The 18,464-nt window shown below is 38.5% G+C and overlaps 1 pseudogene; it reads right to left on the reverse strand.

Moving 5' to 3' along the window:
- Positions 1-102: 102 nt before the first annotated feature.
- Positions 103-5,787, reverse strand: LOC118480957 (annotated as a pseudogene).
- Between the last annotated feature and the right edge of the window lie 12,677 nt (positions 5,788-18,464).

Here is an 18,464-nt window from a genome sequence, read left to right on the forward strand (position 1 = left end):
TACTTGGGTTCGGGTTGGGTTGGGTATATTTTCGGTTCGGTTCTCGGTTATTTACGGTCCGGACCTAAACTTGCTCACCCCTATGGAGGACAATGACAATCTTTAAATGATTGGGGCAAAACCATTAATAACGACCAAATCAAAACCACATGGAGCAAAATGAAAGTTACTCTAATAAATAAAAACAATAAAAAATTTAATAAGTAATCAGAACATCGAATTCATTATTTAATATACGTATCTTGACGAATGTATGTTTTAATTGATTACATTATATTTATTAAACTCGTACAATACACGAGGTATTTTATTTGAAAATTGAAACTGATCTAAATACTTAGGTACTTGGGTTCGAGATGGGTTGGGTATATTTTCGGTACGGTTCTCGGTTATTTTCGGTCCAGAACTAAACTTGCTCAAATGACAATCTTTAAATGATTTGGGCAAAACCATTAATTACTAACGACCAAACCACATGGAGCAAAATGAAAGTTACTCTAATAAATAAAAAAAACAAAAAATTTAATAAGTAATCAGAACATCGAATTCATTATTTAATATACGTATCTTGACGAATGTATGTTTTAATTGATTACATTATATTTATTTAACTTATACAATACACGAGGTATTTTAAATATATAACTATATTGCTTTATATAAAATAAAATTTATGCAACCAAAGATATAATTATATTGCTTTATATAAAATAAAATTTATGCAACCATGTCTTACAAGGGTTATAAACTAGTTTAAATCTAATGGAGAAACATACAAATTCAATTATAAATAAATATAGCCATTCATTAGTACGCAAAAGACCAAGACCCAAATATACGAAGTGATTAAACTTTATGAGTCAGTAAAACGTTTTCATTCAGTAAACATAGTTGGATTTTCTAAGTAAGCTTCAATTGATCTTTGATACCAGGGAGCTCCTCTTTTTTAACACAACAAGGAAGAGTTGCATAAAATATTCCATGTTTCATCCGTCTCCTGATCAAATTATGCTTCTTTTGGATGCCCTCTGGTAAATGTATGCCTGTAATATAGTGTTCCGTCTTTGTTTTTCCTTCAATGAAGAAAGTATCGTACTCGAAAAATAACTTAATGTCCTCTCTCTGCAGTTCAGACATTTTTAAGGACACGTGTAGGCCTTGCTTGGTTAACTTCATCTTTTGGCGTCCAGGCATGCTCATCTTTATCTCTAGGCCACGACGAGTCACACACTTATAGATTGAGAACGAATTAATCGGCGACAGTGTTGCTATTACCTGGCATAATCCCTTGCCTAGAATCGATCGATCAGAGAACATATCTGAAGAACAAACAAGATATATAATCAGAACATATATATTCATCTATTTTCAACAGATAAGGTGAAAAGCATGTACCATAATAAATCCAACTGCGTGTGGCGGTGATGTCACAGAAACTGTCAATGATGTCATTAGCGATGATGTTAACAATGTTGTCATCTTTTTTAGGAATTCTCTCTTCCTTAATTTCACTACTGGTTTGGTCTGGTAAGCTCATGTCCCCCTCTTTAAGTAACTTGCCTTGAAGAAACAAGGTGTTGTGTTCAGCACATGCCCTCATGTCCTCAAGTTTTAGTCCAGGCAAATCGAGGTTTATTTTCAGGCCTTGATCGGGTACCTTTAGTGTTAAGCTTCTTTCGCGGGAATCCAAGTCCATTTCGAATGACACTGAAGAAATTTTGGGACACAGAAGTCTTATCGGTGATTGAACCGAGGAATCTGAAATCGAACAAGATTCATTAGATACATTCAAAATAGTCATATGTTTTAGATGAAGATACACTTATGATCATTTGTAAAGAGTTTAAGCAAATATGTGTACTTTAAGATTCATAAAATGCATCAAGAAACAAACTAAAAGACAAAAAAAGAAGGAAACTACCATCTGTTGGCATAGTAGTATAACTTCGGTTGATGCTAAGAAAACGGGATGCAGAGACAACTGTTGGACGAAATGATCTTTTGATGAGGTTGGAAGTAATGAGGCGCAGGGAGGAAGCCATTTTGGATTCAATATAATAACGTAATGAAAGCACCATTAAAGATATTTTTATATAAGCAGGGAAGTTAGGGTTTTGGTGGAGTTTCTTGGAGAAGAAGGGTTACAATTTAGTATGAGGGATTTTTTTTTTTCTTTTCTAAAATTATGATAGATTTTCATAAAGTTCAAATCATGGTTTAATATATCTTTTTTGTTTGTATCTCTATTAAAGATGATATTCATTTTTTTATTATGTAAAATTTTGAATAAAATAGAACTTTCAAAATTTACAGCATTATGTAAAATTTTGAATAAAATAGAACTTTTAAAATTTACAGCATAGTACATACATATCTCGTCTCTAGAGTGCTATTTTGAGGTTTATTGTTAATCATTTTTTTAACAGTAATCTCTTTGTAGATTATCAAGAAATACATTTTTAACTTATCAAGAAATACATTATTATTTTTTATGGTTACTACTTATTAGTGTTGAGGTACTTGTATGAACTTAATCATGTTAATCGGCTATCACTCACTTTTTAATATTATCATAGTTTTTTTTATGTTTTTAATGGTTAGTAACCAATGTACTACATAGGCTAAAATCTATACTATATAATAAAAGAAACCTGATTTTGGACACATGTCATTCAATGAGGGCATCAATAATTTATTGATAAATTTTAAATTAAAAAGATTTAAATATTATATTAGAATTTTATTATAATTAGATTAGATAAATGATTTAAACTTCAAATATATTTTTTTAAAGTTCAAATATATCTATTTTGTAAATGATAAAACTAGGGAAGGTTCCGAAATATATTGTAGATAATCGGTATTGACGTATCATATTAAATTAACCATTTATAAATTAAAGACCACAACTAAAAAGAAAAATAATTATTCCATAAAAAAAGTAATTCGTGTTCCATATAAATCTTACCAAGAATTTATTAACATATTTAGATTTACTTAGTTGTCGTATGGTGTCTCATGTCTTTATTTTTATTTTTCACTTATATAGATGTTTCATTGGTTCAATTGTACATGTAAAGTATTACACTATACATAGTATTTTCTCAACTATAGTTAATTGGTTTTATTGATTCAACTTTTGTCTATTTACATTACTTATCTGTCTAGAAGTCACTTTTCAAATCTTTCAAATGGTATGGGACATATTACATTATCAATAGTTTTTATTGGTTTCCTTGGTAATTGTGATAAAAGTAATTATTTCATACAATTCATATTGGTTTATAGCTTTGAACACGAGCATACCTTATATTAATGTTAATGATAGCGAAAGTGAGGAAACTATATTTGGATGGTAGAAAATATAATATTATGCCAATATTAAGAATTTTATTATAATTAGATTAGATAAATGATTTAAACTTCAAATATATTTTTTTAAAGTTCAAATATATCTATTTTGTAAATGATAAAACTAGGGAGGTTCCGAAATATATTATAGATAATGGGTATTGACGTATCATATTAAATTAACCATTTATAAATTAAAGACCAGAACTAAAAAGAAAAATAATTATTCCATAAAAAAAGTAATTCGTGTTCCATATATATCTTACCAAGAATTTATTAACATATTTAGATTTACTTAGTTGTCGTATGGCGTCTCATGTCTTTATTTTTATTTTTCACTTATATATATGTTTCATTGGTTCAATTGTACATGTAAAGTATTACACTATACATAATATTTTCTCAACTATAGTTAATTGGTTTTATTGATTCAATTTTTGTCTATTCATTTACATTACTTATCTGTCTAGAAGTCACTTTTCAGATCTTTCAAATGGTATGGGACATATTACATTATCAATAGTTTTTATTGGTTTCCTTGACAATTGTGATAAAAGTAATTATTTCGTACAATTCATATTGGTTTATAGCTTTGAATACGAGCATACCTTATATTAATGTTAATGAAAGCGAAAGTGAGCAAACTATATTTGGATGGTAGAAAATATAATATTATGCCAATATTAACCATCAGAATAATCTATTATCAGATAAAATCGGACATGTTACCTTTGAACAATAAAATGTCAAAATAAATATTAGTAGTGGTATAAAATTTTAAGTTCCTATGACAAATCCTAAAACAAATATTAGATCATATTATTATGAATGGCTATACAAACTTCAATATTTATTTCGTATTTGGTCTGCATATTACTCTATATTATATATACTTAGATCATATTATGAACATATTTTTTTAATTTCACATTATAATTATGATTCACCCCGTGTATTACACGGGGCAATAATCTAGTATAATATATATGAATCATGAGTGTATAAAGAAACAATATATAAAGAGTTAATTACATAAGTCCCTGTGGTTTACTTTTACATTAAATAACAATCTAAGGTACTAATAGTTTAAAATCACGTTTAAGGGTACTAACTTTTGATTTTTTAACAAAGTAAGGTATTAACGTTAATAGGATGTTAGTTAATAACCCTGACACCCTCACGTGCCATAACGTGAGGGTATAATTGTCATAAAAAGTTCTGTGGCTTTCCCTCCCAATTTATAACCTGTTCCCCCTTCCCCCAACTGAAACCCTAATTCCAGCCGTAACCCCTTAAAAATCCAAGACATCAGGATGGTTATGTGCAAGTGTGGTAGAGCAGCATTGATGAAGACATCCAAGACCTCCTAAAACCCTGAACAGGACTGGGGATGGATATTGAGAGCTGAGGAGTGGAAGAATCTTTGTTATTATCATCATTTGGTGGCCATTCATCAAAGAAATGGTGCATTATTTTCTGAGGTTCATCATTTCTGTCAATTTTCAAAGCCAGATGATCCAACAAGGTATAAGCAATAATCAAAGTACATAGAAACCTGTATGGGCTAGAATCCAACAAGAAGTGGTCTTGTGAGAAAACATTAGAATAAGGTCTAGAATAAGATGGAAGGTGGGTGGCGTTATTATTATTGTAATAGTCAGAAGAAGAGAGTGGATGTGAATTGGGAGAAGGGTAATTTGGGGATTTGGTACAGATGGAAGATGGGATCATTGGAATGGCTATTGGTGGTGTTTTAGGTGTTGGTGTTGTTGACATGTTGACTTCCACAGGCTTTCTTGAATGGTTTCTGCCTCTGGATCTATTTTCTCCCAAATCCCATCTGGAAGCAGTTCCATCCAACTGCAATTTTTATCAAGAATTCAAAAAGTTTTCATCTTTATGCATTAATTCATATACCCTAGTTCTCAAACTTGAGAAAAGTCTTGATCTTGACATCAAGATTCTTAATTAACATGCATCTTTGAGAATTCTTGATTTTATTATCAAAAAACAACTGATTGAGGAAGAATAGTAACATAGCATGCATATATATTGAAAAAGTTTTGATCTTTATGCAATTGTTGATGTGCCCTGGTTGTAAAAACGGAAAAAGTTTGATTCTTGACATCAAGAAACACTCAATTAACAAATGGTAGAAGCTTAACATGTTGAAAAGGTTTTGATCTTTTGGTGAAAGAATAAAGGAAGGTAAGAGAATGAATTACTCGAGGGATAAGGTGGCTGGTGGTGAAGGGGGAGCTTTGTAGAAGAATCTAGACTTGTTTTGATGGTGAAAAGCATATCAGGGGGTATAGGCATACCAGAGGTCACGTATTTGTAAACAAGTGCTTGATGTTCAAGTTATTGCAATTGAGTGGCTAGGAAGGGATACCTTCCACTATGATTCCTTACACCTTCACCTGTTGTACTCATCATCTTGATTCTTGAAACTTTAGGTTTACAGAGTATAGGGGTTTGAAGTTGTAGAGTCTAACGGTTAAAACAGGGTTTAATTATAAGCATTTAATTTGAGTCAATGACAATTATACCCTCATGTTTAATGGCACATGAGGGTGTCAGGGTTATTAATTAACAGGCGATTAACGTTAATACCTTACTTTGTTAAAAAATCAAAAGTTAGTACCCTGAACGTGATTTTAAACTATTAATACCTTAGATTGTTATTTAATGTAAATCACAGGAACTAACTATGTAATTAACTCATATATAAAAGAAGGGTGAGGTTCGGCTACAAACTCTTTTTCCTACAAAGTATACAGAGTCATAAAACACCATAATTTCAGCCATAAAATACACAACAAAACCCACAAATAACAAAGCGAAAATCACTAAAACACAATATCCAAACTCTAATAGTCCATAAAAACTTCAAACACACCATCGCAGAACTATGAATATAAAACATAACATGATAATCAAGATAAAACACACTAATGTTAGTGTCACACCCCCAAAATCCACCTGCGGAGTACTTCCGCTTGGGAGCGTGACATGACCAGGATCAAGCCACAAATTATATCAAACATAGTATATAATAATAACCATAGACATAATTGATGTTCAAAACCAAACATTGTATATGTAGCGGAAGCATTTAAGTAAAACCCAATCATAAGTGTTAACGTATGAAATATCATAAGTGTTTAGTAAGCATTCATGAATCCTTGTCCACAACGACCCGCTCCTCCTTGTGCAAGCTCCATAAAGTACCTAAGGTCCTGCAAGGCATGCAGCAAATAATCAACAAACTAGTTGAGCGAGTTCACAGAAAGTAAGTTCATAACAGTAATGCGTAAGTTCATCTAGTGGGGGCTTCCCATACAAGCATATGCTATTGGTGAGGGATTCTCACATTTATCCTTAACAATGGGGGATTCCCATTATGGTATTTACTAGACTATTTGCAACCATGTGTTCTTCTTAATCCGAGAACAGGAATACGTACTAGGTCACGCAGGATTTACGTGAGTGCCCTTCCCCGAGGACAGTGGTACGCGTGGGGTTTACGCAGGATTTACGTAAGTGTCCTTCCGACCCGGAAGACAGTAGTAGGTATTAGTTTACGTAGGATTTACGTAAGTGTCCTCCCGACCCGGGAGACAATGGTAGATACTAGTTTACGTAGGTTTTACGTAAGTGTCCTGACTATCCTGAGGACGATGGTCTATAGTCTAGTGATTGCGTAAGTACGAGTAATCATTCCATATCCAACATATCCAACCCAATTCCCAACCCGGGAATCCCATGCCTTGGCTGTGTGAACTCACCTTGGTTTGCTCGGCAGATACACAAGGAATACTGGTAAGCTAGTAAATGGTCAACCTCGTCCTAACAGGGTTACCACACAAGTCAGGTTTTGACTCAAGTATTGCACACCGTTATCACATAAGATAGCATATAGGGAACACACACGGATCATGGCAAATACGCAACCTCATGTTCTACAGTTATATCATATTCAAGGATGGGCTCGCACAAGCCCAACCGTCTTGTGCGATCCATCGTATGTTTCCCAAACATACCCGGCCCAAATATTAAACCCATCAGAAAGTGGCCCAAAAGATATACGTGTAAGTGACATTGTGCGATTCAGTGTTACTTGTGCGGTTAAGTCCAGCCCAATAACCTTCCGGCCCAGACAACATAAACCGGCCTTGTGCGACTCGTATTGGGCTTAGTGGCCCAATCGTTGAACATATGTGCGATCCAGCCGGTCTTGTACGATCAGGAATGGGCTTGTGCGTCCGGATCTTTGGGCTGTCCGGCCCAACAGTTAAATGAACATATAACTGGTGTGTGGCCCAACACCTTGTGCGATCCACACTAGCTTGTGCGATCCACCAGGTGTTGTGCGATCAGGCAAAGCTACTTGTGCGTCTAATACTTGTGCGACTGAGGTGCCTTATACGTTTGAACTTGTGTGTGCTCTTGTGCGAATGGACTTCCTTATGTAATCAGGAAGTCTTGTGCGATCGAGTTTAATGGCCGATTATTATGAAATCAGTTACAATTATTCAAAGTTTCCAAGTTTATCATGATTGTCAATTAACATAATTCCAAGTATTTGGTTACCCTAGTATCGATCAAACAGGGATATCGAATATCCAATTCTCATGAACCCTAAAATCATCTCAACTCATAATCAAGAACAATCTATCGAAACACTTAAGCATACCCGATTTAACAATCATAGAGCCTATTACAGAATCATCAATAAGTTTAACAAATCCGAGACATAACATAACAGTGGATTATCATCAATATACAATACCGATTTCATAACCATGTAACCGATTAACCATCTATTCGGTTTGATTCTACATCATGCAACCTACTCACAAGAACATCATCATATAGCAGCCGATTCATCAACAACACTCAAAATAACAACTAACATATCAAGTACTAACCGGATTAGAGGAGAAGCAAAAATGATCCGAGCACAATGATCTTGCCGTCGGTTCCAAGTAAAACGAGAGAGAGAGGTAGCGACTAGGGTTCTTGTGTGTGTTAGTGTTTTGTGTAACCAACTAACAATACCAATCCCCAACTATGGGATTTACACGGTTAAGGGAAGTGGGCCGTAACCCATACCGGGCTGCCCATGAGTCCCGAAAACAAGCTAAACGGCCCAAAGGCTTGTGCGAGTGATGTGAGCTTGTACGGTTCAAGTGGTCTAGTGTTGTGCGGTTCAATACATACATGTACACATAATATACGCAATGCACATAACACAACATTCATTCAATTATATAATCAAGTTCACATAAGTACGTAACATCGTAACATTCATTAACTCAAAGTGTCATATAGGTACGTAACGTTACATCAAAGTGAGTCTAAAGTTCGAGTTGTCACATTATCCCCAACTAATTGGAAATTTCGTCCCGAAATTTGGTATGCACTCACTGAGGAAGCTAGGTAAACTGTATTGTTCACTGATTTTCCTGGGGTGTCACATCCTCCCCCCGTTGATCTGGAATTTCGTCCCGAAATTCCGAAGTAGTAGCTTCAGCCTCAGCAGTGGTTGTACTGTTCGCGAACAATTGGGGGTACTTTTCTGTCATCCTGTCTTCGCGTTCCCAGGTGTGCTCTGGACCACGTTTGGAGTTCCAACGAACTCGAACAAGAGGGATTCTCTTGTTTTTGAGGACCTTCACATCCCGGTCCGTGATTTCGACTGGTTCCTCGACGAACTGCAACCGCTCGTCGATAGTGAGTTCTTTGAAAGGAATGATGAGGGTTTCATCTGATAGGCACTTCTTTAGGTTCGATACATGAAAGACATTGTGAACTGCCCCGAGTTCAGCTGGTAGGTTCAACTTGTAGGCTACTTTGCCTATCTTCTCAATGATTTCGAACGGTCCGACGTACCGCGGATTTAGTTTGCCCCATTTGCCAAAGCGAACCACACCCTTCCAGGGTGAGACTTTTAATAAAACCCGGTCCCCGACCTGAAATTCCAATGGCTTTCTACGCTTGTCCGCGTAGGCTTTCTGACGGTCGCGTGCTGCCGCCATGCGCTGTCGTATCTGTGCAATCTTTTCCGTGGCGTCCACTACAATCTCTGGACCCGTAATCTGACTATCCCCCACCTCTGCCCAACAGAGAGGTGACCGGCATTTACGCCCGTACAATGCCTCAAATGGAGCGGCTTGGATGCTGGTGTGATAACTATTGTTATATGAAAACTCCACCAAAGGGAGGTGCTTTTCCCAGCCGTTGCCGAAATCGATAACGCATGCCCTAAGCATGTCTTCAAGAGTTTGGATCGTTCGCTCAGACTGCCCATCCGTCTGAGGATGATATGTTGTGCTCATGTCTAGTCGTGAGCCGAAAGATTTGTGCATCGCTTGCCACAGTTCTGACGTGAATCGTGCATCGCGATCCGAAATGATGGATGTGGGCACCCCGTGCCTCGAAACAACTTCCTTAAGATAGACGTCTGCGAGAGTGGAGAACTTATCCGTTTCCTTTATAGGTAGGAAGTGTGCAGACTTGGTGATTCGATCCACGATCACCCATATGGTATCATTCCCCCGCTGGGATCTAGGTAGGCATGTAACAGAATCCATGGAAATTTCTTCCCATTTCCATTGCGGTATCTTGGGCTGCTGGAGTAGACCCGCTGGTTTCTGATATTCGACCTTGACCCTCGCACAAGTCAAACATTTGCCGACATAAGTGGCAATGTGGGCCTTCATGCTAGGCCACCAGTATGTTGTTCTGATGTCGTGGTACATTTTATCCGACCCTGGATGTACCGAGTAGCGAGACTTGTGAGCTTCATCCATTACAAGTTCGCGTAGACCGCCATAAAGTGGGACCCAAATACGCCCCGTTACATAGTAGGCGCCGTCTGCCTTCTGTTCTAACCGCTGTCGTGAGCCGCGTAGGGCTTCTGCCTTAACGTTTTCTGGTTTCAATGCTTCTACCTGAGCATCTCGTATCTGCGCAGGAAGGCTAGACTGAATCGTAAGCTGTAGCGCTCGCACGCGCCGAGGTAAGGTGCCTTTCCGACTGAGGGCATCAGCCACAACATTGGCCTTGCCTGGATGGTACTTGATAGCGCATTCGTAGTCGTTCAATAGTTCAACCCATCGTCGTTGACACATGTTCAAATCCTTCTGCTTAAGGATATGCTCGAGACTCCTGTGATCGGTGTAAATCGTGCACCTGGTACCGTACAGGTAGTGTCGCCATATCTTAAGCGCGAAAACAACAGCTCCCAGCTCTAAGTCGTGCGTCGTGTAGTTCCGTTCGTGAATCTTGAGTTGACGTGAAGTGTAAGCAATAACCTTGTCGCGCTGCATTAACACACATCCAAGTCCCCGAATGGATGCATCACAATAAACCACGAAGTCATCTGTGCCCTCAGGCAAAGAGAGGATAGGTGCACTGCAAAGTCTATCCTTTAGGTGCTGAAAAGCAGTTTCCTGGGGATCTCCCCAACGGTAGGTGACACCCTTCTGTGTCAGTAGCGTAAGCGGCTGAGCAATCTTTGAGAAATCCTTGATAAACCGTCTGTAGTAACCCGCCAAACCCAAGAATTGGCGTATTTCCGTTGGCGTTCGTGGTGCAGGCCAGTTCCTGATCGAGTCTACCTTGGATGGATCGACATGGATCCCATCCTTGTTCACTACATGGCCTAAGAAGTGGACTTCACGAAGCCAGAAGTCACATTTCGAAAACTTAGCGTACAGCTGTTCCTTCCGTAGGAGTTCCATAATAAGGCGTAGATGCTGCTCGTGTTCCTCCTGACTCTTGGAGTAAATCAGAATGTCGTCGATGAAGACAATGACGAACTTGTCTAGATAGGGTTTGCACACCCTGTTCATAAGGTCCATAAATACGGCAGGCGCGTTCGTTAATCCGAACGGCATGACAAGAAACTCGTAGTGGCCATAACGAGTTCTGAATGCAGTGTTGGAGAGGTCCTCATCCCGGACTCTCAGCTGATGGTACCCCGACCTCAAATCTATCTTCGAATAGTAACACGACCCTTGCAACTGGTCGAATAAGTCGTCTATGCGTGGAAGAGGATAACGGTTCTTCACCGTCACCTTGTTGAGTTCACGGTAGTCTATGCACATTCTGAACGTACCGTCTTTCTTTTTCACAAATAGTACTGGAGCTCCCCATGGCGAAGAGCTTGGACGAATGAAGCCCTTTTCCAAGAGCTCTTGTAGCTGCTTTGACAGTTCCTCCAATTCTGATGGAGCTAGACGATATGGTGCGCGAGCTATGGGTGCTGCTCCTGGAGCGAGCTCGATTTGAAATTCGACCTGACGGTGAGGCGGTAAGCCAGGTAAGTTTTCAGGAAACACCTGAGGGTAGTCGCGTACAACTGGAATATCCTCTAATTTCTTTTCCTTTGCTGATGCGTCTGTAACGAGTGCCAAGATTGCGGTGTGACCCTTCCGCAAACATTTCTGAGCCTTCAAGAAAGAGATGATGCCAACCACAGCACCACTCTTGGCGCCTTGGACTTCGAGAGGTTCTTGACCAGGACGTGGAATGCGAATAATCTTCTCGCTGCATAAGATCTCTGCCTGATGTTGGGACAACCAATCCATCCCAATCACAACGTCGAAACTACCCAAAACTATAGGAATGAGATCGATAGAGAAAGCTTGACCAGCTAGGATAAGATTACAACCCTGAACTACGTGCGTGGCTTCTAGACTTTTACCGTTAGCTAACTCTACTACATGTTTGGTGGGTAAAAGTGTTGGTGCACGTTTTAGCAGTTGACACATTTTCACAGACATATAGCTTGTATCCGCACCCGAATCAAACAAAATAGTAACGTAAATATTGTCGAGGAGAAACTTACCCATAACCACATTGGGATCGTTCATTGCGTCACCTCGACCTAGCACAAAAGCACGTCCCCTAGCCTCGTTGCCATTGTTGTTGTTGTTCCCACCGTTGTTGTTCCCGTTGCCCTGGTTATTGTTGTTGCGATTCTGGTTCAACTGAGGACAATCGCGTTTGAAGTGACCTTCAGCCCCACACTGGAAACATCCCCGGTTTCCACGCTGTGGCTGCTGCTGCTGCTGTGGGTTCTGTGGAGCTGGTTGTTGCGGTTGCTGGTTCTGGTTTGCAGGCCGTGGGCTCCTACAGTCTTTGGCCTCGTGACCCATCTTGAGACATCTTTGACAACGACCCTTGTTGCACTGGCCGCTGTGATGTCTGTTGCAGTTGTGACACTTAGGGTGAAACCCTTGATACCTTCTCTGTCTATGACCACCAGAGGATTGCTGACTAGGACTCTGGTAGTGGTCAGTCTTCTGCTGCTGAGCTTGGGATTGAACGGATGCTGAACCTTTGCTAGAATCCCCATCCCACTTTCTTTTGTTGTCACAGGGTGTAGTGGGAGTAGCGGCTGAAGTGGTAGCACTGATGCGTTTGGGCAACTTGTTCTGATCTACCGCCTGATCCGTAAGGCGATGAGCAAGACGCTGGATGTCTTGGATGTTATCGAGGTTAGCCGACGTAACGTGGCTCTGAATTTCCGAGGCTAGACCCTTGAGGTACAACTCGATGCGCTTGATCGGAGGGTCTACCATGGTAGGACACAAAATAGCCAGCTCATTCGATCGCTTCGTGTATGCTTCTATCTCTGACCCCGTCATCTTCAAATGATAAAACTCGTTTTCCAGCTTGTGAATGTCGTCACGCGTGCAGTACTCACGCTTGATGAGTTCCTTGAAATCGTTCCATGGGGTGGCGTTAGCAGCTGCCAGCCCGAGAATCTGAACTTGGGCGTTCCACCAAGTTAGTGCTATTCCTTCTAACGTGCCAGTGGCGTATTTCACCCTGCGAGCCTCAGGGCATTCACACATTTCGAAAACTGACTCGAGCTTCTCAAACCAGTGGAGGAGTCCCACTGCCCCCTCTGTGCCGCTGAAGGTACTTGGACGACAGTCCATGAAGTTCTTAAAGGTGCAAACTTGCTGCGCTGGTTGACCTATTGTGTACGAATAGGGCAAAGTTTAAATACAAGGGCTAGTTTAGGAATGTAGGATCTAAAGATCCTAGCGTAAGTTATAACTACAGGATATTCTACCTGCTTGAGCAGCTGCAAGTGCCGCAGCAACTTGAGCTTGAACGAGAGCCTCTAGCTGGGCTTGAGTCATGTTGATTCGTCCAGACATGATCTTCGTAGTAAAAGTAACATAAGTGAGAGTGGTTCGCGAGTAGGGCGATGACAGAAAAGCGTAAGCACGTAGGTGTTCTCATATAATAAAGTCATGTGTATCTAAGCGTAATGCGAGCAGAGTTCTAGGCAGTTCTAGCAAACAGGTAATAAACATAAACCTTATTACCTAGGATGTCGAGTCTTGCACGTGGAGCGAAGCGTCGTTGTGGATCGTTGAGAGCACTGTTCTGGTTATAGTCTGGTTTTAATAAAAACGTTTTCCCATATTAAAACCAAGTTCTCTATAACCAATGGCTCTGATACCAATCTGTCACACCCCCAAAATCCACCTGCGGAGTACTTCCGCCTGGGAGCGTGACATGACCAGGATCAAGCCACCAATTATATCAAACATAGTATATAATAATAACCATAGACATAATTGATGTTCAAAACCAAACATTGTATATGTAGCGGAAGCATTTAAGTAAAACCCAATCATAAGTGTTAACGTATGAAATATCATAAGTGTTTAGTAAGCATTCATGAATCCTTGTCCACAACGACCCGCTCCTCCTTGTGCAAGCTCCATAAAGTACCTAAGGTCCTGCAAGGCATGCAGCAAATAATCAACAAACTAGTTGAGCGAGTTCACAGAAAGTAAGTTCATAACAGTAATGCGTAAGTTCATCTAGTGGGGGCTTCCCATACAAGTATATGCTATTGGTGAGGGATTCTCACATTTATCCTTAACAATGGGGGATTCCCATTATGGTATTTACTAGACTATTTGCAACCATGTGTTCTTCTTAATCCGAGAACAGGAATACGTACTAGGTCACGCAGGATTTACGTGAGTGCCCTTCCCCGAGGACAGTGGTACGCGTGGGGTTTACGCAGGATTTACATAAGTGTCCTTCCGACCCGGAAGACAGTAGTAGGTATTAGTTTACGTAGGATTTACGTAAGTGTCCTCCCGACCCGGGAGACAATGGTAGATACTAGTTTACGTAGGTTTTACGTAAGTGTCCTGACTATCCTGAGGACGATGGTCTATAGTCTAGTGATTGCGTAAGTACGAGTAATCATTCCATATCCAACATATCCAACCCAATTCCTAACCCGGGAATCCCATGCCTTGGCTGTGTGAACTCACCTTGGTTTGCTCGGCAGATACACAAGGAATACTGGTAAGCTAGTAAATGGTCAACCTCGTCCTAACAGGGTTACCACACAAGTCAGGTTTTGACTCAAGTATTGCACACCGTTATCACATAAGATAGCATATAGGGAACACACACGGATCATGGCAAATACGCAACCTCATGTTCTACAGTTATATCATATTCAAGGATGGGCTCGCACAAGCCCAACCGTCTTGTGCGATCCATCGTATGTTTCCCAAACATACCCGGCCCAAATATTAAACCCATCAGGAAGTAGCCCAAAAGATATACGTGTAAGTGACATTGTGCGATTAAGTGTTACTTGTGCGGTTAAGTCCAGCCCAATAACCTTCCGGCCCAGACAACATAAACCGGCCTTGTGCGACTCGTATTGGGCTTAGTGGCCCAATCGTTGAACACATGTGCGATCCAGCCGGTCTTGTACGATCAGGAATGGGCTTGTGCGTCCGGATCTTTGGGCTGTCCGGCCCAACAGTTAAATGAGCATATAACTGGTGTGTGGCCCAACACCTTGTGCGATCCACACTAGCTTGTGCGATCCACCAGGTGTTGTGCGATCAGGCAAAGCTACTTGTGCGTCTAATACTTGTGCGACTGAGGTGCCTTATACGTTTGAACTTGTGTGTGCTCTTGTGCGAATGGACTTCCTTATGTAATCAGGAAGTCTTGTGCGATCGAGTTTAATGGCCGATTATTATGAAATCAGTTACAATTATTCAAAGTTTCCAAGTTTATCATGATTGTCAATTAACATAATTCCAAGTATTTGGTTACCCTAGTATCGATCAAACAGGGATATCGAATATCCAATTCTCATGAACCCTAAAATCATCTCAACTCATAATCAAGAACAATCTATCGAAACACTTAAGCATACCCGATTTAACAATCATAGAGCCTATTACAGAATCATCAATAAGTTTAACAAATCCGAGACATAACATAACAGTGGATTATCATCAATATACAATACCGATTTCATAACCATGTAACCGATTAACCATCTATTCGGTTTGATTCTACATCATGCAACCTACTCACAAGAACATCATCATATAGCAGCCGATTCATCAACAACACTCAAAATAACAACTAACATATCAAGTACTAACCGGATTAGAGGAGAAGCAAGAATGATCCGAGCACAATGATCTTGCCGTCGGTTCCAAGTAAAACGAGAGAGAGAGGTAGCGACTAGGGTTCTTATGTGTGTTAGTGTTTTGTGTAACCAACTAACAATACCAATCCCCAACTATGGGATTTACACGGTTAAGGGAAGTGGGCCGTAACCCATACCGGGCTGCCCATGAGTCCCGAAAACAAGCTAAACGGCCCAAAGGCTTGTGCGAGTGATGTGAGCTTGTGCGGTTCAAGTGGTCTAGTGTTGTGCGGTTCAATACATACATGTACACATAATATACGCAATGCACATAACACAACATTCATTCAATTATATAATCAAGTTCACATAAGTACGTAACATCGTAACATTCATTAACTCAAAGTGTCATATAGGTACGTAACGTTACATCAAAGTGAGTCTAAAGTTCGAGTTGTCACAGTTAGTCATTCGCTAATCAAAATCTTATCATCCAAAACACAACACAAAACCCACAAATTTGGCGTTTTAGTAATCTTCACTTTGTTATTTGTGGTTTTTGAGTGTGTTTTATGGTTGACATAATGGTGTTTTATAAGTTTTTACACTTTGTAGAAAAAATAGACTTTATAGCCAACTCTCACCCTATAAATAAAATTACATATTACTTTAAACTTTAAGTAGCCGAACAAAAATTACATTTACAATTTCCAAACCTATAAGTATTTCATAAATCTCTAAATATTGCATTGTATAAAACATAAGTTATTGACCTATGTATTACACGAGTTGTAGATTATGAATTAGTTTTAGTTGCACATAAGATTAAACCAACAATATCGGGTCAGACTTCCATTTACTTCGAACTGTATCCTAACAATTCTTGATGATATCTCAAATCCTAAAAATTGGTATTTTACGTGGTTAATAGTGTCTATGGGTGAGCAATAACCTAAGTGTTAACTTAAACTCAGCCGGAAACAGACGAAATTGAAAACGGAATTATCCAAAAACTGATAAATAGAAAATCCAATTGACTAAAAATGGGTTATCTGCTTTTTTTTTGTACCTTTGGTTAACCGAAATCAACCGAACCGAAAAATTCATATTTCATAAATTTAATGTTTTATAGCTCGATTTCATTTAATATAATTTAAGTTTTATACCTCCATTTCATGTGTTTATACCCCCAGGGTAAGGATAGTGTGGAAAGGGCCTAAAGTGTGAGAAGTGTAAGTAGTATTTTAAACGTTGAGATCAATAGGGACCAAATTGTAAATGTGTTTTAATTATTTGGCCTGATTTGAAAATTATAGGGGTAATATTGTCTTTTTATATGTTTCAAATAAGGTAACCTCTCATATTTTTTAGCGATCCATTTTTAAACTAACACTAAAATTCCAGACATTCTAAAATTCCGGAAACATGTAACTGCTACCAGAAATATATAACACTATATAACACCATATACACCATATAACGCTATGTAATACTATATAACACTATATATCCATCATAGACCTGTTACTAGAAAAATATAACACTATAACACTATATAACACTGTACATCCATCGTAGACCTGCTACCAGAAAATATAACACTATGAAACTATATGATACTATATAACACTATACATCCATCATAGACTGCTACCAGAAAATATAACACTATAACACTATATGACACTGTATAAAACCTTCATTCTGCATCTATCACTATATAACACTCTATAAAACCTTCATTATGCGATCTTCAGAAAGTTATATTTGATGAACGATTAAAAAAAATACAAATTCGTAGATTAATTCGTATTTCTAAAATAAAGGGTGGCGGTTATGAAATGTTATCAATTAATTGAATCAATGAGAAAATTACTTATTTACTCTTTTGAATTAATTTAGATTGAGGACACATGTTATCTCCACAATATTTCTCACACTTTTGAATTAATGGACAAGATCTTTAATCTATACATCAACCAATGACTTCGATTTCAAATAACCGAACCTAACCGAATCGTAGGGGTGTTCAACGATGCGGTTTACGGTTAATTTGGTTAATACGGTTTGGTTAATTCGTTTTTTTATATTTTAAGGTCATAACCAAACATCGAACTGAACCCAAACTACAACCGAACCGAATAACCGAATTTGAATTCTGTTTGGTTTTCTGTCAAAATCAAATTAATCGAATTTAACCAGATTAAGTGAATTCAACCAAATTATTTTTCCCTGTTTGGTGGAACATGTACTTGTTTATACACAACTACAAACACATCCTTTAATACAATATTAAAACATACCAAATGTTTAAAAAAACCCCAAAACATACACAACCTAAAGTAGTCTAAAACAAAAGCACCGAGTTTAAACGAGTCTAAAAGAAACGTAAAAGTTCAAATAGTCGAATAGTCTAGAGTTTTGAGTTAACAATGTGATATGTGAGAAGCTAGGAGATGATTTAGGCTATAAGTTTTGGACTCCATAATTGTGTATTTAGATTAATGGATTTGGGTCTTGGATTGGGCTATTAAATTAAACACGTATATATATTTTTTATAAAATTAAAAGATTAAAACGGTTAATTTGGTTAAACTGAATTTAAAAAAGAATCGAACCAAATACCAAACCAAACAACCGAATTTGAATTCGGTTACGGTTA

Source organism: Helianthus annuus, chromosome 8 (genome assembly GCF_002127325.2).
Source record: "Helianthus annuus cultivar XRQ/B chromosome 8, HanXRQr2.0-SUNRISE, whole genome shotgun sequence".
Classification (NCBI taxonomy): Eukaryota; Viridiplantae; Streptophyta; class Magnoliopsida; order Asterales; family Asteraceae; genus Helianthus; species Helianthus annuus.